We start from the raw sequence: 23,302 nt of genomic DNA, 5'->3' as shown, positions 1-23,302 counted from the left end.
CTTTCAAGGTCGATAAAATAAATTTACTGACAGATATTGGGGCCGATGGCACCGACTGACGCTCAGCTCTTCCCTTTAAGACATCCGGTAGCGGGAGGGGACTGGTTGATAAAATAGAATACCAGTCAAGTACGGATAGAACTCCTCCCCTCACAATTATTTGTTTTGTGCGAGAATTAAAAACAAATATTATTTAGCAGAATCGTTAGAATATCGGACAAAATGCTTTGCGGCATGTTTCCCTCGGGTCAACATTATTTTGGTCTCTATGGGGTCGATACAATAAAGAACCAGTCGACCAGGGTCGATTTGGACCTGCGTCAAAATTAGTATACCGGACAAAATGCTTAGCAGTATTTCGTCCGTCTTTACTTTCTGAGTTCAAATTCTGTCGAGGTCGACTTTGCCTTTCATCATTTTGGGTCGTCCATAAAATAACTACCAGTTGAACACTTGGCTTGATGTAATCGACTATCCTGTTTCCCTGAAGTTGCTGCACTTGAGCCAAAATTTGAAACTATTATTATGCTTTCCTATGTAGGAAACCGAAACTGGTAAGTGTTGCTTCCACGTATGAGGCTGAGGAATCGTGGAGTTTGCACGGAGATCCCCACTTTGGAGTTACCACAAGTGGTTTTCCTCCTAACACTGGAAATTTATTTCAATCATTTGACTGCAGCCATGCTGGAGCATCGCCTTTAGTCGAGCAAATCGACCCCAGGACTTTATTCTTTGTTTGCCCAGTACTTATTCTATCGGTCCCTTTTACCGAACCGCTAGATCATGAGGACATAAGCACACCAACATCGGTTGTCAAGCGATGGTGGGGGAGCAAACACAGACACACAAATGACGGGCTTCTTTCAATTTCCGTCTACCAAATACATTCACAAGGTTTTGGTCGGCCCGAGGCTATAGTAGAAGACACTTATCCAAAGTGCCACGCAATGAGACCGAACCCGGAACCATGTGGTTGGTTAGCAAGCTACTTATCACACAGCCACCCGTGCGCCTATGCAATATTTATTTTATTTCCTATCGGGGTCGATAAATTAAGTACCAGTTGCGTACTGGGTCGATCTAATCGACTGGTCCCCTCTCCAAAAGTTTCGGTCCTTGTGTCTAGAGTAGAAAAGAAAAGAATATTTGTTTAAAGGCGGCGAGCTGGCAGAATCGTTAGCACGCCGGGCGAAATGCTTCGCTGTATTTCGTCTGTCTTTACGTTCTCTGAGTTCAAATTCCGCCGTGGTCGACTTTGCCTTTCATCCTTCGGGGTCGATAAATTAAGTACCGGTTGCGTACTGAGTCGCTCTAATCGATTGCCTCCCCTCCCCTAAAATTTCAGATCCTATGCCTAGAGTAGAAAAAGATATTTTTTTTAAGGCGGCGAACTGGCAAAATCGTTAATAAGCCGGGCAAAATGCTTAGCAGCATTTCTTCCGACTTTGCGTTCGGAGTTCAAATTCTGCCGAGGTCGACTTTTCCTCTCATCCTTTCGCGGTCGATAAAATAAGTACCAGTTGAAGACTAGAGTCGATGTAATACGCTCACCTCCTCCCGCAAAATTGCTGCTCTTGTCGGAAAATTTGAAACCATTATTAAGTCATGTAGTGACTATCATTGTAAACCCCCACATATTGTTGGTATGTGCCCGAATTAGAAATGAATGTTAATATTTAAGGCGCAAGATTACGGTATATAATCGGAGAGTGTGGGAGAGAAAGAGAAAGAGAGAGAGAGAGAAAACAGCTTTAAAATACTTAATTAAGCTCTTTGAGTACCTCAGTTCATTTTAAAACATTGTGTTATTTTACGTTCTGTTACATTATGAGTTCAAATCAGGCTGTAGTAATTCTCGGATTATCGTCGTTACAGACAGAAGTGTTAGGTGGGGTAAGATATCTATATATATATATACCAGTAAAGTACTGAATTAGAAAGAAACAAATATAATAAACCTCTTGTCCAAATAAAGTAGCAGCAGCTGCAGCAACAGTAGTGGTAGTAGTAGTAGTAGTAGTAGTAGTAGTAGTAGTAGTAGTAGTAGTAGTATGTATGTATTCTAATCTGAATGTTCTTGCATGGAATTATTTCGCTCTTTACCATTTGTATACACGACCTTAATATTTGTCTACTCATTTCCTAAGTAAGGATATATATTCATATACATACACGCAGACTTTTACACACAAACACACACATACACACACACACGCACACACACACACACACACACACACGCACACACACATTTATATGAGAAGGTGCCTATATGTACGCATCGTTCTATTTCATTGTATACATATACATACATGCAAATAAATACTGATATATTTATATATATCCTCATATACATGACTACACACACACACGTATATATATATATATATATATATATATATATATATATATATATATATATATATATATATATATATGCATGTGTATATGAAAATATGCGTATGCATTTCTGAGTATGTATATGTATATACAGTTATAAATGTGTGAGGTATTGTATTTGTATTCATGTGTGTAAATATATCAGCAAAATTTTTCTCATTTGATTTTCTTTGTTTCACAATTTTCCACTTTCTTTCCTTTGTTTCTTTTTTTTTTCTTTTGTGATTTGTTTATTTCTATTTCTATTTTTTCTTCTTATTCTAGCTTTACAATGGAAGCCTTTATCATAGAAAAAGATCGTTGCGAAAAGTTTAATCTTGGAACATCTTCAGTTGTTCTATTAATACTAATACCGCTGCTAACATTGGAGCTGTTTTTACAGCTCTCCATACTACTATAACTCTACTGCTGTTGTTGCTGCTACTGCTACTGCTGCTGCTGCTGTTGCAGTTAATGCAACACGTGTTGCATTCAGTGCCGATGTTACATCGATGTGCTCCTTTGATTTACAGAAATTATTATTCACATTTACTTCAAATATCAGCTTAAGAGTCCTTAAGTAGATATAGTTTCTGCATACTTTATGCTTCATAATGAAGACGCGGCCGTCACGGTTGGACGTTTTACATCATTAATCAGCTCGACTAAGTTAGTTATGAAACAAGACAAAAATATCATATGCTCCGTATGGTTTTCTACACCACCACCACCAACAAAAACAACAACAAAAGCAACTACTACTACTACTACTACTACTACTACTACTACTTAGCAGCAGTCATAGTAGTAGTAGTAATGATTTCAAATTTTGACACAAGGCCAGTAATTCTAGGGGCGTGTTAAGTCTATTACATCGATCTCCAAAGCTCAACTGGTACATATTTTATCGTTTCCGACTCCGAAAGCACAAAATGTAAATCTAACCTCGGTGAGATTTTGAATTCAAAGTAAAATGTCGGAAGAAATGCCACTAAGCATTTAGTCCGACACCCTATTGATTATGTAAGTTCACCGCCAACGTAATAATTTTGGTAGCGGGCCAGCAAGTTTTGAGGGAAAGGTAATTTCAGTATTTGACTGGTAATTAATTTACCTATCAGCGGAAGATGAAAGGCAAAGTCGACCTCGGCTGCAATTCAGCTAAGAACGTAAAGATAGACGAAATACTACTGTGCAACTCGCTCACAGCACACTTCCCCTATTTTACTCGCTCGTGTGTTTATTCATAGATACATGAAGAGCAAGGAAGAATCCCCTCTCATCTCTCTCCATTCCTCTCCCCCTCTCTCTCTCACTTCCTCACCTACCGCTGGTATATATATATATATATATATATATATATATATATATATATATATATACATACACACACACACACACACACACACACATATTCTATAATTATAAACATAATAATAATTAGGGATTAGCTAATTGCTTCACCACGCACCGAATTTAGAAATAGGAGTTAAAATTCCTTTTCTGCTATAGCAACACACTTTTTTACGTAGGCAAAAAGAATAAAATAACGAACCCACACGATTCAGATTGCTACATACGCGTTTCGGGATTAAAGTAAAGTTATATTTACTTACTTATTTCAACTCTTCAGTGCAGCATTTATTTATGGTAAAACGCTTGCTTCCCAACCACATAGCTCCAGGTACAGTCCCATTGTGTGGCACCTTGGGCAAGTGTCTTCTACTATAACCTCGGGCCGACCAAGGGAACTTCTAAGTATAACGCCGGTAAAGGTCCATTTTCGGGTCGAGATAGTATTTAACAGTCTTTCTCAGCACTTTATCTTGCAAAGGATCCACTCATTAGTCCTTTTATTCATCCATATTATTCTGAGAATGCGTCTAAAGCATCATTCCTCAAATGCTTCAAATTTTCTTTTATGAATTTTCGTTATAATCAAGCATTTATATCGATTGGTAACTATGCTAAATATCAATGAATTGAATGTTTTTGTTCGTTATGGCGTGGTCTTCTTCTTCCATGTGCTGTTCAGTGATACCATGACAATCTTGGCTACTCTGAGTCTTCGCTTGATTTCACGGGTCTCATTGTAATCATTGATTATAAGAGTACCAAGGTACACAAATTCTTAAACAAATGTTCTTATGTTTTCAATATTTTCATTGTTAATTGTTATGCAATCGTGTTTCATTGTTTGTAGTATTGGCAATAATACTAATAATGAATACTCCGAGAATAAAACGGCAGGGAACGTGTCCATGGGATCAAATCTACTACAGAAAGAAGATGGTCTCTTTAGTCTTGGTTGACAACCAACTAGAGATTTTGTCTCGATAAAAACACTGGTGGTTGTGGCAACTCACCAATACAGTTCCCTTTGTGAGTCTAATGTTAAATGAAAATGATCACATCTGCGTTCAAGAGATCCGAACCTCAAGTGATAGCCTCTCGCACGGGAAGTGTTCCACTGTGGCGTAGGCCTGGCGGCTTTCCAAGTGCTGCTACACATATTAGGAGAAAACAGATACAAAATAATGTAATGGAATGCTATTACAAAAGCAAGTCTACCAAAATAGATTCAAGTAACGAATGCATAAAATTTGGACAGAGAAAGACATGTTCTCTATCACGGAGCAATGACTTCTAGAATTAAAAAAGAATTAATCTTTAAAAGGCAGTTACTATCCAAGCTGGAACAAGAACAAACATTAGCAGAGGAGCGGATAAAGCCCCACAAAAGAAACAGCTGCCCGGATGATGGCAAATTTTATTTTGTGGAAGAAAGACCGTTACAAAGGAAGAAAGGAGCTTATTACTAAACCTGAACGAGGTACAAAATAACGGAACAAAAAAGTGGCTACCAGCTATGAGAGAAATTGAAAGAGGAAGGCTAAGTAAAGAAGTGAAGTGGATGGACGAACTGTTAACGATGATCTACATCGAAAGATAACTGATCTAAACAACCTTATATAACGCAGAGCTTCGATGCTGTGTTAAAAGGCAACGAAATACAAAGGACAAAACCTCATGGTGGGAACGAAGACTTGAGAACCAAATCGAACAGCTCAAGACAGACGTTGGACTGATACATGCAATCAGAGAAAAGATGGTGAGGGAAAGACACATGAACGAACTACACAGGAACGAACTGGAAATGACAGCAGAAAACATGAAGGTCTGCAGGTAAAGAATTAAGACAAAAACTTCAAAGCAGTAATGGGTAGAAAAAACAAAAACACACAAAAAAGAAACAAAAGAAAAGTTACCCTCCCCCAAAAACAGATGTGAACTGAGAACAAATCAGTACGTGGAGAATAGACACTCAAAGAAGAACGAAAGAAAATTCTATGAACAATTGAACACTATAGGATGCATAAGAAAAATGATATTTTAGTTGCTGAAACAGCTAGAACTTTCTGAGTAGCAATGTGGCGCAAACATGTCTAACATAATATGAAGGCAGACTGGTTACGGGAATATAAAAGAGAAATGAAATATGGAGTAACAAGAAATGTAACAATCACGTATAATACTGTAAAGGGGATTAACAAGAAAATATCAAACTGGAAAGCTCCAGGACGAGGATTTCTGGCTAAAAATTCTCTGAAGCATATCCAGTTATAAATGACTGTGTTTACTGATTGCAAAGAAAATGAAACGCAGAATGACAAAAGGAAAGAGGACGGATCGGATACAGAAGGTCAAAGGAGAGTGAGAGAGAGTCAGCAATTATTGACCTGTTATTTGTTTCCTATTACTATTGCAAACAAAACTGGGACAAAAGATGAGGTGTATAAATTCATGAAATAGGAGAATCTATTGCCAGAGGAACAACATGGATATAGAAAGAATTCAATGGGAACTACTAATCTGCTATATATAGATATATAAATAGTAAAACACGAGACACAAGTAAGAAAGAAGAATTTAGCTGTTGGATGGAAAAATTACAGAAAGGCCTATAACAATGTCCCACTCAGGTGGCTCTTGCAGCGCCTGAGTGCGCTCGGGGTGAATGGGAAGATAAACGTTTTCGAAAAAATAATGAGAGAGCGGGAAGTCGAATTGACATGTGCAAATGAATTGCTCGGGAATGGGAAAATTCGCAGAGGCATTCTCAAGGCTCTCTCCGTTGCTCTTCGTTATTGCGTTAATCTCTCTAGGGCTGTGTATGAATTTACTAAAGCTAAGAAGAAAATAAATCGTCGAAAATGATACTGCCATTGATTCTGTGGCCGAAACAGTGAGAGTATTCAGTAAAGCCATTAGGTTAATAAGTGCGTAGTACTAATTATGGACACAGACCAGAAGGTATACTCTGATGTGATGGCATAATATTATAGCATAATATTATAGCAAAATATTCCCGTGGAATGTTGAGGAGTACAAATATCTAGGAGTGGTGCAAGACGATAGGATAACGGGAGGAGAAATAAGATAGAATGTCAGTAAAATGTACAAGAGAAGAATTAGGAAGGTGCTCGAAAAATAGAAGAAAAAAAGGGAACATCATTAATCTCATAAATGCATGCGCTATGCCTGTATATTTCTGAAAAGGAAAAAGGCTGGTCACAGAATTTGGATAGAAGAACCAGAAAGCTGCTCACAATGCACAGCACATTTTACCCTGAAAGCAACTCTGACTGATTCTACCTGGCAAGAAAGGAAGGTGGCAGAGGATTACTAAACACAGAAGACACTGTTATTACTGCGATACTGGATCTGAAAAATTACGTTCTGCAGAGTATTGAAAGAATACTAACGGCTGCAGGAGAAAACAAAAAACGCGGCCGAAACAGTAGGAGAATTCAAAGAGAAAAAAAAAAGGGAAAAAAACAGAACAAACGGATGGAAAGAAATGGAATTATATGGTCTATTCATGCAACAAACCGTGAATGTTTAAAGTAAAGAGCACTGGCTCCAATTGACGGGTGAAAACTTGAAACGAGAGACCGTAACGCTAATTATAACTGCTCAGAAACAAACCATTTGAACAAATTTGATAAAGGCTAAGATCGACAAGGCTCATAGCGAATCTAGAATCTGCAAGAAAGGAGGCGAAAGCATCAATCAATCAACTTGTGAGTGAATGCAGTGTACTAACACAAGAGAAGTATAATCGCAGGCATGGGTGTGTAGGCAAATAAGTGCTTTGGGATGTTAGGCGAGTGTATGGCTTCAAAATAACACAAAATTGGTATGAACACGAACGACAAAATGCGATGGAAAATGAAAATGATAGTATCTTGTGGAACTTCTTCATGAAAACTGTGACCATGCAACCGAAGCAGGAAGACCAAATATGATTATAGAGGACAAAACAAACAGTGTCAGATCATAAATTTTGCTATAGCCCATGATAACAGAATCGATGAAACAGAAATTGAAAAAAATTGAGAAATATCAGGATCTTGTCAGAGAGGTCAAAGACTGTAGAGCACTAAGACAACAATTATTTTTTCTGGTAACTGGTGCCCATGGCACAACACTCAAAATAAAACACGTATTGCCGACCTGCAAAAATGTACTACCAAATATTCTGCTAAAATCCAGGGATGATAGAGACTTGTAGTCACCAAATCTCACGATAAACTCCCTGCTAACTAAATCAGTACGCACTGACATGGCATCAAGTAATAACGGAAAACTACTGTAGATGCGTCTTGGAATCCTTACATTGACATTGATATCTATATTCATTCAAGATACACCCTGCGAACATGGAAGGATTGCTATGTGGGGGCTGTCCCAGTTGTGCAAAGAAGAACATAACTGTATTTTTCACTTCTGAAGTTGTAGCGAACAGCTGTTGTCTCGTATAGGCTATTTATCCGACTACCAGGGAGAGTAACCCATTGCTGTTCTTTAAACTGGTTGGGTAAACGATATTTCTATGACTGGTGGCCATCCTAAAAGCAAATGTGTGATTGAAGAAGCTGAGATGGTCGATGAAATGAGTATCTATTGGGAACAGGGATCGATGTAATCGACTAGTCCCCTTGTGCCTATAGTAGAAAGGATTATTATTATTATTACTACTATTATCATTATTGTTGTTGTTGTTGCTGTTGTTATTACTACTACTATCAATAACATCGTCTAAGGTGGCGAGGTGGCAGAATCCTTAGCATGCTGGGCGAAATGCTCAACGGTTATTTCGTCTGCCGCTACGTTCTGAGTTCAAATTCCGCCGAGGTCGACTTTACCTTCCATCCTGTCGGGGTCGATAAAATAAGTACCAGTTGAACACTGTGGTCGATGTAATTGACTAGTTCCCTCCTCCAAAATTGCTGCCTTTGTGGCAAAATTATTATTATTATTATTATTATTATTATATTATTATTATTATTATCATTATTATTATTATTATTATTATTATTATTATTATTATTATTATTATTATTATTATTGAGTAAGAGAGCAGCGCATGACGTCAAAGTGATACTGAGGTAAAATACACAAAGCTCAATATACACAAAATGACTATCTGTCTGATAAAGGTACACCAGGCAGAAGCATCACAACCATATGTAAAGCCATAGTGACCCCTTATCAGGAAAAACAGTGCATTACTTTGCAGGTGGGGAGCAGTTAGAATTTTCTTTAGGTTCAGTCGCCCATCCTTCTCAAAAGGTCCCTGAATAAAGTTTGTTTAAGCACCATGAACAACACACTCAGGTTTCTAGTGGTGGATTATTGAAACCCCCAAAGAATTCCCCTCAACACATGACTATTATGGTCTGCCACTATTTCTTTTCGTGATCAGAAATGCAGATAACGTTAGCCACTAAGGAACATGCTCAACTGGTTAAGGTCAAACAACTGATAAGCAAATCTGTGGTATTAAGCAGAGTATTTGCTGTAGCCCATCTTTTACAACAAGACAAACATGTACGTGATAACACTTTCAATCAGTTAAGATCAGAAGCCATGAGATCCAGTACCTGGTACTGCATTAGGGCGTATCATCATCATTATTATTATTATCATTATTATTATCATTATTATTAATAATAATAATAATAATAATAATAATAATAATAAGGCGAGCTGGCAGAATCATTAGCACACCGGGCAATATGCTTAGCGGTATTTCGTCCATCTTTATGTTCTGGGTTCAAATTCCGCCGAGGCTGACTTTGCCTTTCATCTTTTCGGGGTCGATAAATAAATACCAGTTAAACACTGGATTCTGTGTAATCGGCTTACCCCATTCCCCAAATTTGAAGCCTTCTGCGTACAAAGGATTATCATCATCATTATCATCATCCTCAGCATCATCAGAAACTACGGTGAATAGCTTCTGAAAGAAGAGTCCAAGTGAACGGACTTTTTCCACTAATAACGATCGGAAGTCGCCTGCTTTGGGCAATTATTCATCGTTGAAATTTATGGTGACCGTTGGACTACATTTTATACTTCCTTATTTGATCGCTCTATAAATCAGCCATTCTATTTGTGAACATTTAATGGCTAATAAAGAAAATATTACAATCCTTACTGTTGTTTCTGCTGCTGTTATTGCTGTTATTATTAGTATTATATATTCTTCATTTGCTACGTATTTGTAACGAAGTGAATAAGAATACAAGAAATTTGTATATAGGCGCAGGAGTGGCTGTGTGGTTAAGCAGCTTGCTTACCATCGACATGGTTCCAGGTTCAGTCCCACTGCGTGGCACCTTGGTCAAGTGTCTTCTATCGTAACCTCTGGCCGACCAAAGCCTCTTGAGTGAATTTGGTAGACGGAAACTGAAAGAAGCCCGTCATATATACATGTGTGTGTGTGTGGGAGGTATATGTGTATCTGTGTTTATCCACCACTAACATCCCTTGACAACCGATGCTGTTGTATTTACATCCCCGTAAGCTAGCAGTTCGGTAAAAGAGACCGATAGAATAAGTACTAGGCTTAGAAAGATTAAGTCCTGGGGTCGATTTTCTCGACTAAAGGTGGTGCTCCAGCATGACCACAGACAAATGACTGAAACAAGTAAAAGAATAAAATAATATATGTATAGATGTTCTCAGACAAACACACACATGCATATTATACACACATTTCCATGGAAATTAAGTACAATTAGATACCGACTAATTAAAAGAAGATATAATTTAGAGACATATTACATGAATCTTTATCTGCTAAGGTTAAAACAGAGCACTCCCTGTCTCCCTGTCCCCTTCACATGACCTTTTCTAATAGAGTAATCAATTCATATCTTAATTTTAAAGTTAAATAAGTCTTGCATGTTTATTATTCACTGAACTTAATTGTTTTTCTTTCATTCTAACTTTTGAAATTTAGTGACATTAGAATTGTGCAGTTTTACTTATTAACGCTTTGCTTCATTTTCGAAAAACAGTGAATCATAGCTCATCTACCTTCTCTTCACTTCATGAGAAGTAATCTCGTAGTTCGGAGGGAATTTCTCTTTCTCACCAACTTTCCTTGTTGTGCGCTGAATTTTCTTTGTAATTATCTTTTCTTTTTTTTCTTCGCATTTTCAGCGAGTATTTAGAAACATTCCTCTATAAGTATTCTTTCTACCTCATCGAACTATGTATGTATCGTACAACGAATGGGTACTTTTTCGGGGATGACGTATTTGCTTACCCATTTGTGATACTGGTCCTGAAGTTATTTCCTTTGCTGTCCAAAAAGCTTTGCTTCTTAGCACTCAGGGTTTGTTTGTTTTTTGTATTTTTATTCTCGTTATTTTCATTATTATTGTTGTGTTCTGTATTTTTGCTGGATTTATCTTAATTGTTCCACATTAAGGGGGGGGGGGTAGTCCTGAAAATATCACTATAAGGCTTTCAGCCCTGTCTTCAATCCTATGTCTTTGTCTCGGCGTCTTCTACTTGGCATAGTTCCTGTATGGCTCTGTGATATTCGAGGTATTTAGAACTTGCAAATCTATAGAGATGTTGCCTGGACGCGTGTCATTTTAATTTATGCCTGCTTTGTCCACTCTTCCACACTGATACATAAAATGCCTAGCTAACACTGTTTCTACACTGTGTCCACTCCTTCTCTTATATTTTTTTACCCGTGTCCAGTGGGACAAATGTATGTCTATCAACTAGTTTCAGTCTCTCTTATGGATACATCTTCACTTGCAAAGGCACAGCAGATAATGCCTTGCTTTTGCCTTTATCAATTGAAGAAAAATAACTGCAGATATGTCACTGAGAGCTTTTTGTAGTGCATAACAAGGGAAATTATATCGGCTTCCGATAAGTAGATGTATGCGATTTTTATTTTTGTCTTCTTCCTGATTAGCTTATGAAGCAAAGAAACTCTGATCAATTTTACAAAATTCACCCAGTTAAATTATTCTCGTAACTCTAATGGATCTCACAAGAGAGAACTGACACAGCTGCTAAATGAACAGACCACAGTATTTGGAATCGTGAAATGCTATCGCTATTGTTATGGTTGTTGCTGACTCTCGAATGACCTATTTTGAGTATTTTGTAATTAGTTTCTCCTATTAATTGTTCATTATACCGTTGGCTTCCTTCATCTTAAAAAAATTTGTTGAGTGTTTTGAATTTGTGTTGTTTTTAGTCGTAGAGGTCTGTTGTATTGTATATTTGTCATGTAATATATTTGTGTATCGTAGCTCTTTTAGATATGAAACGTTCATGTGTGCAGCTCTACATGTTCGCTAATATGTTAATATTGTCTAGAATCACCATCGTTGCAATATTTTTTCACTTTCGTATTGTACCTCACCGTTCAGATACCTAACTCTTGCAGCAAATCGCCTACATTAACTCACTGTTCAATACAATCTCCTTGCCAGAAACCATGTATTCTAGAACATTGCTTTACCGATATTATTTACCATAATGCGTAGATAAAACACACACACATACACACGCATATACGCGCGCGCTTTTCTGTTTATATCTTGACTAAAGATAATTTATTCAAAACGTCCGATATTTTTTATATTTCTTTAACAACTATAATACATTTGGTCTTTGTATTGATTTTGAGTTCTGTTTTTACTTTTTTCCCCAATTTGTCTTTATTCTCGCGCTGCCTTAGAGCGAAACACCGAATCCCTCAGAACCTGAACTTCTTCATATACAGAATCATGCAAACGTAAATAAACACCGAGATTCTTCCGTAAATAATTACGTTACATACATTACGAAATAAATTTTGCTCAATTAACGTTTAACTATTAACATTTGTGGTAACATTCCTTTCGTTACGACGCGATCAGCAACTCTTCTAAGTACAGAAACAATGTGTTGTGAAATTGTAATTTGAGATATTTCTGAGCATGTGTAAAGTAAATTATTCAACAATTTTGATGGTTTTGCTGATTTTGTTTACTTTTTATATCAAGAAGTGACTCATGTTCCCTACATGTGTGTTATGGTAGCCATATCAAGGAGATGAATTCACGCATCTTCCCATTTTCCTTGAATGTTGTACCATGGCATTCATTCTTTTTTCTTTGAAATGATAAATGCGCGCCTTCCCGCCCCCAATTCTCTACTTGGTGATATCCGCAAACAACCGCTAAGAAGGAATGTAAAATATTCTTATTTAAGGGATGTTATGTAAATTTCTTATTTATATTTCTTTGATCACTGTGTGTTCTCGATTACTCCCTAAGCCACATCACCGTGTGTTTATATCAACTACTCACATATGAGACACATCCGTCTCTCATATCTTGCTTTGCATATCTTGGAACGCACTCTCCCCGCATGAGCTGATGAATAAGCATAGCGAAGTTTGATCACTGCAGTTCCTGAACTACTTGAAAAAAAAATCTGTTACTTCACAATTTTTAAACAGGTCAACGTATTTTGAAACTATATATTTCAGAGGAACCACATGTACTAGGTCACTAAACATTTAATCTATTACACATTTTGCTAAATTATTTTTTGTTATTATTGAGAGGGAGAGAGAGAGAGAGAGAGAGAGAGAGAGAGAGAGAGAGAGAGAGAGAGAGAGAGAGAGAGAGAGAGAGAGAGAGAGAGAGCAATGCATGTCATAAAAGTGACACGGCTACAGATATACGAAGCCCAATACACTCATCATGACCGCCTGTTTGATAAAGGTACACCAGGCGCATGCATCAGAACCATATGTGTGCAAAATGGTGATCTCATATCAAGATAAACAGCGAATGAACTTGCAGCTGGGGCCCAGTTAAAATTGTATTCAGGTCGAGTAGTTCATGCAGCTCAAAAGGTCCTTGAATAAACGTCGTTTAAGGATGTTGAACGAAACATCCATGTTTCTAAAGGTGAATTATTCAACCCTCCACCAAATCCCCCTCAACATATAGCTACTAATCATGCACATATTGTCAGCTACTAAGGGACACGTTCAACAAGTGAAGGTCAAACAACTGACTAGCAAGTCCGTTGTATTGAGCAGAATATTTGCTGTAGCTCATCTTTGATGCCAAGACAAAATGTACATGATAACACTTCCAATCAGTTAAGATCAGGAGCCATGAGAATCGCTACATGGTATTGCATTATTATTACTACACCTGACATGCTCAACTTGTTGTTGGACGTGTTATTAATGTACTAGCTGTTTACTTCTCGTTATCCATGGTGATATATTCTTTTCATGTCACATGGGCATTGAGAGGACTCCTTGCATTGCCAAGTGAAGTTGATTTGTAGATGTTTTCTGTTTACTTTTTTATTGTCTGCTCCTACCGCGGAATTTGAGCCAAGAATGTAAAGACGGACGAAATGCCTTACAGCATTTCGTCCGTCTTTACGTTCTGAGTTCAAATACAGCCGCGGTTGATTTGCTTTTCATCCTTTCAGGGTCGATAAAATAAGTAAGAGTTGAACACTTGCGTCGAAGTAATCCACTTACTCCCTTCCTGGAAATTGCCGACTCAACCAAATTATAATTTTTTTGTTTCTTTGAGAGAGCACTTAACGCTTTTTCATCGACCACCAAACTCAATGAAAGTATCAACAGTTAATATGTAGCGACAATGAGTAAAGTCGGTTACGACGACAAGTATTCCATCTGATCCGATCAATAAAGTTTAGTGGGCAAACTATATCTATGATCGAGCATCTTTTGCTTTCTTTCTCAATTAATACTACGTCTGGATTCCTATCTCTATCTCATGGTCGCACTGAATCATAAAATCCGATAGGATCTTTGCATTATCATTTTCGATGATGCCTTCGTATTTATGTTCGTACCACATTTTTGATCTGTCAAATCCATATTATTGCAAAGTTTCCAATGGACAATCGTTGCTATATTGTCATGACGTCTGTTATATTCTTTCTGGGCTAGTGGAGTGCATTGACTGGTAATATGCCATTCGGTTTCACCATTTTGTCCACAAATTCTGCACTTATCACTTTCTGATGCGTTGTCTATTCTGTATTTGATGTAAATCGTTCTTAATGCTTGCTCTTTGGCAGCACAGATTAGAGCTTCCGTTTCTCGTTTAAAATCTCTTCTACTCATCCATGGCCATCTTTTTTCTGTCTGTCTTTTCTTCAACATACCAATGAAATTGTTCATGCATTATTTTCTTTATCCACCTATTTTCAGTTTCATTCCATCTAAAGTGCTTTTACAGGGCTTTATCTTTGGAATCTGTCACCCTACACAAGCCTGACATTATTATCTCCAATAATAGTGGTCCTGCGACATTTTTTACATACCATGCTATGTTGCTTTCTTCTGCTCTAATGTTGTGCTCGCATTCAATCAGTCCTCTTCCCCCTCTTTTCTTAGTACATACAGTCTCTCTGTCACTTTTTGGGTGGAGTATCCCATATCTAGTCAATTACCACAGTTTTCACTTAAGGCTCAGTCTGAGTTTGCGCAAGTACTCCACCTTAAATGTTTCTGTCATTTCTTTTTCCATCAATTTATACTTTTCCAATATCCTCAAGTACTCATAGCCCGTCTCGTCCATGTGCTTCATAACCTCCCCCGACGGTATCGCTAGCCCGACCATACATTTGATTTTGCCTCTCCAAGACTAACACATCACACTTTTTCAATCCAAACTCCATTCTGATATCAGCACTGAAAGTATACACCGTATCAACGAGGGAACTGACTTGGGACTCATCTATACCATAAAGTTTCAGGTCATCATCATCATTATTATTATTATTATTATTATTAACATTATTATTATTGTTATTAGTTTTAGTAGTACTAGTCGTAGCAGCAGCAATGGTTGAAGTATTAGTAGTAGCAGAAGCAGTAGTAGAATTAGTAATCGTGTTGGTAGTAGTAATTGTTGTTGTTCTCGTTATCTGCGTCGTCGTTATTTCTGCTGTAAATACTTTCGGTTTTAGAGAAACATATATAATATCTAGTCTATGTAGTATGGGACATCAACAGAGACTCTATGTGGTTGTTGGATATGTTAGAAATAGTGACATATCTATCTCTATTAACATCAAATCTTGCCGAGGTTAGCTTTGGCTTTCCGCCTTTTTGCGTTGATGAAAGGCAGGAATCAAGGGCAGTGGATTGATGAAAACATTCCTTTCTATTCTAGGTACAAGGCCCAAAATTTTTTGGGAGAGGGCTAGTCGATTAGATCGGCCCCAGTATGCAATTGTTAATTAATCTATCGACCCCGAAAGGATGAAAGGCAAAGTCACCCTCGGCGGAATTTGAACTCACAACGTAAAGACAGACGAAATACCGCTAAGCATTTCGCCCGACGTGCTAACGTTTCTGACAGCGCACCACCTTCATTGACGAAAATATTAGATGGCCGATTAAGATGCCTTGCAGTAAATGGTCCGGCTCTAAGCCTTGTAACCGCAATGCTTGAAACGAACTCGTGGCCAAATTGTTACCATGGAAAGAAGAGATGTTCATACATGAAAAACCATCATTCTTCTACGTAAAAAGAAACAAAAAAAGCAACATTCTCTAGCCTGTGCAAACATAAGCAGATGATTGGACATACTTGTGCAACAGAACTGCCTCACCAGTTATATTTATACTTTATACATGAAAGATAGAGAGAAAATTCATGCTACAGGTACCAAATTTAATTTCCAAACAATATATCTAGAACTCTATTGTCTAATGGTTCTGTATTGTTTGAAAATTTTAATAAAATTTAGATTAGAAGTTAAGTACCAGCAGTTCCATACTGGCAAGTGTCCAGAATATATCAGCTAGAAGCATAAATTTTGGCACTACGCCATACAGCTGATGTGAATGTGTATACATATATACATAAAATATGATGGTGTACATGTCTTATTGTCTTGAGTGTTAGACTAATGGTCATAAAGTCATGGGTTAATTTCCCTGACATACCGGCATATTGTGCACTTGAGCGCAGCGCATCATTTCAATTAAATAAACAGTGAAAGTGCAGATTACTCTTTCCTCCTATCTATTTATTCCATCCTTGATGTTCCACTGGCAGAATGGTGTTAGGGCTGAATGAGTCTCTACGTCCCATCGCAAATATATGGGCAACTAAAACAATGAAATGTATCAGTTCACATTCACTTACGTGTAACGACTTCATGTTTTATATATATGTGAGTACGTGTGTGTATACATTTGTTTGTGTGTATGTGAGAGTATGTGTGTGTGTTTGTGTGTGTATACACAGTATGTATATATAAAACGAGAAATAGATGAATGCATATGAAATATATAAGGGTCTAAAGGGCAGCTCGAGTTGCACAAATCCAACGTCTAAATCTAACGTCTTAAGAAAGGAAGTACAGTTCAGGAGATGTATTACTAAGTATATAAAAAAAAAACTGATATCAATCACTGAGTGTATTTGATCATGGAATTGTTCAGTCTAGTTTAATCCGAGCCTGTATCACCAACCTACTACGCCACAAACAGACTCTCCCATGCATACTGAAATACATATATATTTTGATTTTATGCCTGTATCGACCAAGACGTGACAGTGTGATTAAGAAGCTCTCTCTGCAAACTCGTTGTTTCGGGTTCGTTTATTTATCCGTACCTTGAGGTTCGGCCAAGAGGCCTATAGAATAAGGACTAGACTTGAAAACCAAGTACTAGGGACAATTTGTTTGACTAAATCCTTCAAGGCGGTGCCGCAATGCAATGAGTGAAGTAAACGAAAGAAGTTATGACCAACGCTACATGTCGATATTTGTGAATCTGTAAATCATATGCTTCACACGCATCTTATGAGGATTGCTATGCATCGATTTGTGAAGAATTCACTGATAATTATATTTTCTTGGCACAAAAATATAACATGATTGGGCATTATCATATGTAATGTGTTGTATATGTTTAAAAACATCGCAAAAGTGCTCAATACGTCTCATAATGCAGTTTGTTAAACGATAGTAAGAGCTTCAGAAACGAGTAGCTATTTCTAAATTATATTATCTTGCGACTCGATATACATTACCGTTTATGTGCATAAATGTGTACTCACTGCGCATTGAGTGGCGGTGCGTAATAGCTTATTCTGACATATGAGAAACAAGAACGCATTCAAAAGAACAACTAGACATATATTCAATGAATATAAGATTTCGTTTCCTTTTCTAAGCCGTTAGGATGTTACTTGATGGAAATTTGGACTGGCATTTCTAAGATGTCGATATATGTATATATTCCGTCATTACCTCGAACTCTGCGTGTAATACATCACTCATACACCCATAACCCATTCATCTCTCCACTCATGTGAACCTTGTTGTGACAAACGGCCGAGTTCCACAAGACACCCATTGATCGTATAGAATCTTCTCTCCCTGATCACGCCTTTCCTGCAGATGTTGACCAGAAGCTGTTTAAACTGAACTTTAAAGGCATTATTCTTACCAGTCTGGATGGGGCTTCCAAGGTCAAAGGATCTGTCTTTTCCTCAAGTCTCAGGAAGTACCAAACAAAAATTCTTTTACAGGTTTACAAGCAAAACAATAACAGCCCTTTATCTTCCTCACTTCCCATCGGAGAGCACAAAACCGAAACATTATGTTACTCAATTTCTACAGCAATTAAATTTATGGAACTCCTCTCTGAACCATCTTATAAACTGATTGTTGTTGATAATGAATATCCCCAGATTTCTGAGTTTGACTTTTCTAAATTATGTTTTGTGATAACTTAGATAAGAAAAAAATATTCCACATCAACTTTGCCTTATCTCCATCTTCAGAAATCCAAATTCAAACTAATCAAGGAAAAGATTAACATACTAAACTGTCTCCAGATTTTCTCTGCAGAGCAATGACATAAAGCTAAATGATTTTCTGTCAAAATACCAGACGTCTACTCCAGAGAGTATAACTTTGCGAAAAATGTCATCGTTAGGTATAGATAAATATCTATCAGATGATGAAGAACAAAGTTTACAAATCGATTACAAACACAATAAAACAACGAAAGAGAGACTGAAATAAGTGACATTTATTGAAATTGAAAAGATAATGTTGCCATGGACATAAGAAATGGTAATAAAGGAAACCATTGCTGAAGAAAACATTAAAATCTACCCGAAAGTTTTCTACTGATTTGCAATGCATTTCGTGTCAACACAATGTAATATATGTATTTGAAGTATGGATAATCCGGTTGTGAAATACTGAGCGAAAGTTTCAACATAGCGTTGCTACAGATAAACGTGTCTGAATTTTAATAATGTATCATAGTTTAGCAACAGCGACCTTAAACATACGAGCAGCAACTGTAAATACTTTCGGTTTTAGAGAAACATATATAATATCTAGTCTATGTAGTATGGGCCATCAACAGAGACTCTATGTGGTTGTTGGATATGTTAGAAATAGTGGCATATCTATCTCTATTAACATCAATTGCATTTGTAAGAAACAGATCGCATTGATTAGCGTATTTTGTGCTGGTTAACAATAATTGGGTAATTATAAATGTAATCCATGTGTCATTGAACCTGCCTGATCGGGACAGATTTGGAGCTATTCAAATTTATTTAACGTGGTTTGCTATGAACAAGCAGGCTGCATATGGGCATGAGTATTCTCAGCCAACATTTTGCTAAAATTGTTCCAAAAGAAAGATTAGTGACCCACATGTCGATTGTACAAAATGTAGTTCAGAAGATAAAATGATTCCACATCCTGTATATGAAGCAGAGATGGCCCAGAAACATTGATAACGACAAACTTGGGAACTTTAATGCCCTAAACGTAATATGAGGTCTTCTTATGCTGATACGATAATGCCATATTAAAGAAGAACAATTCATAACAAAAATATCGTCCATGTATGTGTGAGTGTGTGTATGTGTGTGTGAGTATAAAAGGAAATAGAGAAATTGATAGCTAATCAAATAGATAGATAGATATAGATAGATGGATAGATAGAGACAGACAGACAGCCAGACAGACAGACACAGAGATAGATAGATAGATAGATAGATATATATGTTTCTTTATTAGCCACACAGGGCTCAACATAGAGGGGACAAAATACAAATGTAGAGTTTTTCTTTTCGAGGGGGCGAAAACAAAGCAGAAAAAAAAAACAAAAGTGGAGACATCGATGAAAAAAAAAAACATCGCAAAACGTTTGGGGTATTTACAAAAAATACGAAATAATACAGCAAAATTCCCAATAAATGGGGAGGTTATTCGTGGAAAGAAAAACCGACGAAAAGACCACGGTAACCTCGGTCCTTAGTGTCACAATTTGTTAAATAAAATTTCTTTTATTTATGCAAGAAACGTAAGCAACTCTCTGTTTACAAAATTTTAAGCGTTTTATAGAATCATGGTGAAGGTGGCTTCGTCATTTATACGTGCCTCTCTACTCTCACCTTCCTTTTCAAGTGGTACTTGAAAAAGTTGATGAGAGATTGACCAGAGAGGAAAGAGTTCGTCTCTAATCCTTTCAGACGCGTCCACCAGATGCATTCTTTCGCCATAGCCACAAGTACGATAAATACAGCTCTTCCTTCCCGTTTAAAGGAAGGAGGCGTGACGATATTGACGATAGACTCGGTTGATAAACCGACTCGTCCCACACGTGACAGCAGTCGTTCGACGTAAGCCCACAGCTCCGAAATGGTTGGACACTGCACGAGTGCGTGCAGAACGGTTTCGTCGCTCTGACCGCATCTCGGGCAGGTCGGCCCCGCATTTCGCGAGCCGTGTCTATAGAGCTTATCCCGAACGGGTAGCGCCTCTCGGTAGCACTGCCAGGCCAGGGATCTCTGGAAGTTGTCCATAGGTCCCGGCCCGAAAGTCGTCCTGAACAGGCGGGTCAGGTATTCCTCGTCGACGCCCAGGTTCGCCCCGAGATCGTCGTCGTACCTGCCCTCCACTAATCCCCTATAGAATGACTTCGTTGTGATGCAGCCGCTCAAGGTCGACCCGGGACGGCAAAGTTGTTGCAGAGCAACGCCACACTCACGGTGCCATTCGCCATTCCTCGGCCTTTTTTTGATCCACGACTGCAGCTCGGTCATGGAGACGAGCTGCGGGAAAGCGCGTCGCACAAACGGCGACCACACCTGCTCACCGTCGTCTACGTAGAGCCGGAGATGTCGCAGTCTCAGCGCATGTCTGCGCATCATCAACCACGGCATGCCCAGCCCTCCTTTCAGCGGGTGTTGGCAACAAACGGATCGCCTCACCATCGGAACGCTTCCTTTCCACAAAAAGCGGAAGAAGATGCGCTCCATTTCGGTGATGGCGCGATCGGGACAAGGCACGACGGTCAGGCGGTATTCGATGACGGACGCGATGTACACGTTCGCCACCTCCGCCCGACCTTTTAGGGACAGCTTCCTCTCGGACCATTGCCGGCAGAGAGTGGCCACCCTACTCGTTATCTCGTCCCAGTTCTCCATTTGCAGGTCCGGACCGAACCAAACTCCATGCAAATTGACCGGACCGTCCGTCCAGCGTCCCACTACTGAGGCGCTGCCGGACGGTATGGGCTTGCTTCACCAGGTGCCGAGCAGCAAACCCACCGACTTATCCCGGTTGATTTTCGCTCCCGTCACAGCTTCGTAGTCTTTCAGCGTCTCGCCGACAAGCTCGATGTGTTCGTGGCTAGACGCTATGACGGTGACGTCGTCCGCGTATGCCGACATGCTCGTCCCGCACCCCAGTTCTCGCGGGATGCCCCTCAGCGTCGCCAGCTTCCGTAGTAGTGGCTCGAGAGTCAATACGTACAGGAGCGGCGACAAGGGGCATCCCTGACGGACCGAACATGCAATGTCGAAGGGTCCCGATAGACGTCCATTGACACGAACAACCGAACGGATGCCTGTGTACAAGGCAGCCATCCAGCCGCTTCGAGGACGGCCTCCAAGTATCGATGGTCTACCCTATCGAAAGCTTTGGATTGATCCAAATTGATCAGGGCCCCACCCATGCCAGGTTCCTTAACTACCCTCTCTATGATGTAGCGCATCAGATGGAGGTTGTCATGGATACTCCGGCCCGGCACGCCGCACGTCTGCTCCGTGCCGACCAGTTTCTCGATGACAAGCGCCAACCGATTGGCTAACACCTTGGCCAAAATTTTCAACTCTGCATTGAGCAGAGTGATGGGCCTAAAGTTATCTATGGCGTCCCCCTTGTTTGGATCTTTCTTCAGCAGCGTTACCGCTCGTTACTTCTCGCTTGCCACACCTCCCGAACAGTCAGGCAAAATGCCTCTGAAACGCCTCGCACATCTTGCTCGGCTCGAGCAATTCGCGCCCCTGTTCGCCTACCAGAGACCGGATGGTGGCTCTGTTACCCAGCTGCTCCTCCGCCACCTGGGCCTCTCGTGCGGCTCCAACATCTTCATTCCTCAGAGCACGCATCCTTGCCCTGCTATACCTAATTGCTTCCGCCCTTACTGCTCTCTTGAGGGCAAACCACCATTTGTTGTTGACGATGGCTCCCGTCAAAGCCCTCTTTACTAACGTGCTAATCCGGTCTCTGAAAACCTGTCTCGACGGGAAAGACGCGTTTAGTTTCCAGTAACCGGCACCCTGCCTCTGTGCCTTATCTAAGTCTAGCGTATACGTCACAAGTTTGTGATCCGTGTAGCTGACTATGTGGAACTGTGGACATCCTAAACTATCTCTCTCTCTTGTCCTACACACTATCCTATCTAGATACGATCTCGACGACCCAATGCAGTTGCTCCAAGTCCACGTTGGCACATTTGGGTGGCCGATGCGGTACCTGTCAGACAACTGGAAGCGTCTGAGCAGGTCTCTGAGGCCTTTGCATCCCCTTCTAGTTTTGTCACTCCCCACGTAGTCTAGATGCGTGTCCAAGGTAGCATTCCAATCCCCCACTAAAAGTAAGGGACGAGACGTTCCCAGGAATACTTCTAGACGTCGAAAGACGTCCGACCGACCTGTTAAAGGAGGCACATAAACTGCCAGCAACCGAAAAGCGCCTCCATCGCTGCCGTCCACATCTAGGACAACCAGTCTACCCTCCGGGTCCGTAAATATCGTCTTTACTTGGAGATCCAGACTCTTGCGAAAAAGAACCGCCGTGCCACTACCGCCCATCCTCGGCAGGCAGGGAGAAAAATAAATGTTAAAACTGTCCGCCAAACATGGACTTTAAGGCCCGCGGTTCATGGAGTCTGGTCTCACTAATGGGTATGATATCCAAATTGTGTGACTTGATGTCATTTAAGAGGTACCCTTGTTTCCAAGGGGATCCCAAGCCACGCACATTCACACAACCAATCTTCACCATGATTCTATTTATACATGTGCTTTAAAGCACAAAACAAAAAGAACAGAGTGTTACTTACCGTTAGAAAGTTTTGTTTCCTCCTTGGATTTTTCACCATGGAGGCTATTGTACAATTTCTTGCACAAATATTTTTGACATCCCCCTACCGAGTTGGAGTAGAGGGATTTTATTTTGTGGTGCAATGCTGGTGATACATGATAAATTTTAA

General features: G+C 39.3%; 1 long non-coding RNA gene across 2 annotated transcripts in view; it reads left to right on the top strand.

The window, feature by feature from the left end:
- The window catches only part of LOC128247031 (uncharacterized), a 20,404-nt gene extending 7,692 nt beyond the window's left edge, over positions 1-12,712 (top strand). For both annotated transcript variants that reach the window (XR_016240771.1, XR_016240770.1), the window contains exon 2: positions 2,665-12,712. This is a non-coding gene — a long non-coding RNA (uncharacterized LOC128247031). The remainder of the gene's footprint in view (positions 1-2,664) is intronic.
- The last annotated feature ends 10,590 nt before the right edge of the window (positions 12,713-23,302 follow it).

The sequence above is a fragment of the Octopus bimaculoides genome, chromosome 2 (assembly GCF_046866305.1).
Source record: "Octopus bimaculoides isolate indiv1 chromosome 2, ASM4686630v1, whole genome shotgun sequence".
Taxonomy (NCBI): Eukaryota; Metazoa; Mollusca; class Cephalopoda; order Octopoda; family Octopodidae; genus Octopus; species Octopus bimaculoides.
Note: the sequence above shows the minus strand (reverse complement) of the source record. Positions and strands in the feature narration are given on the sequence as shown.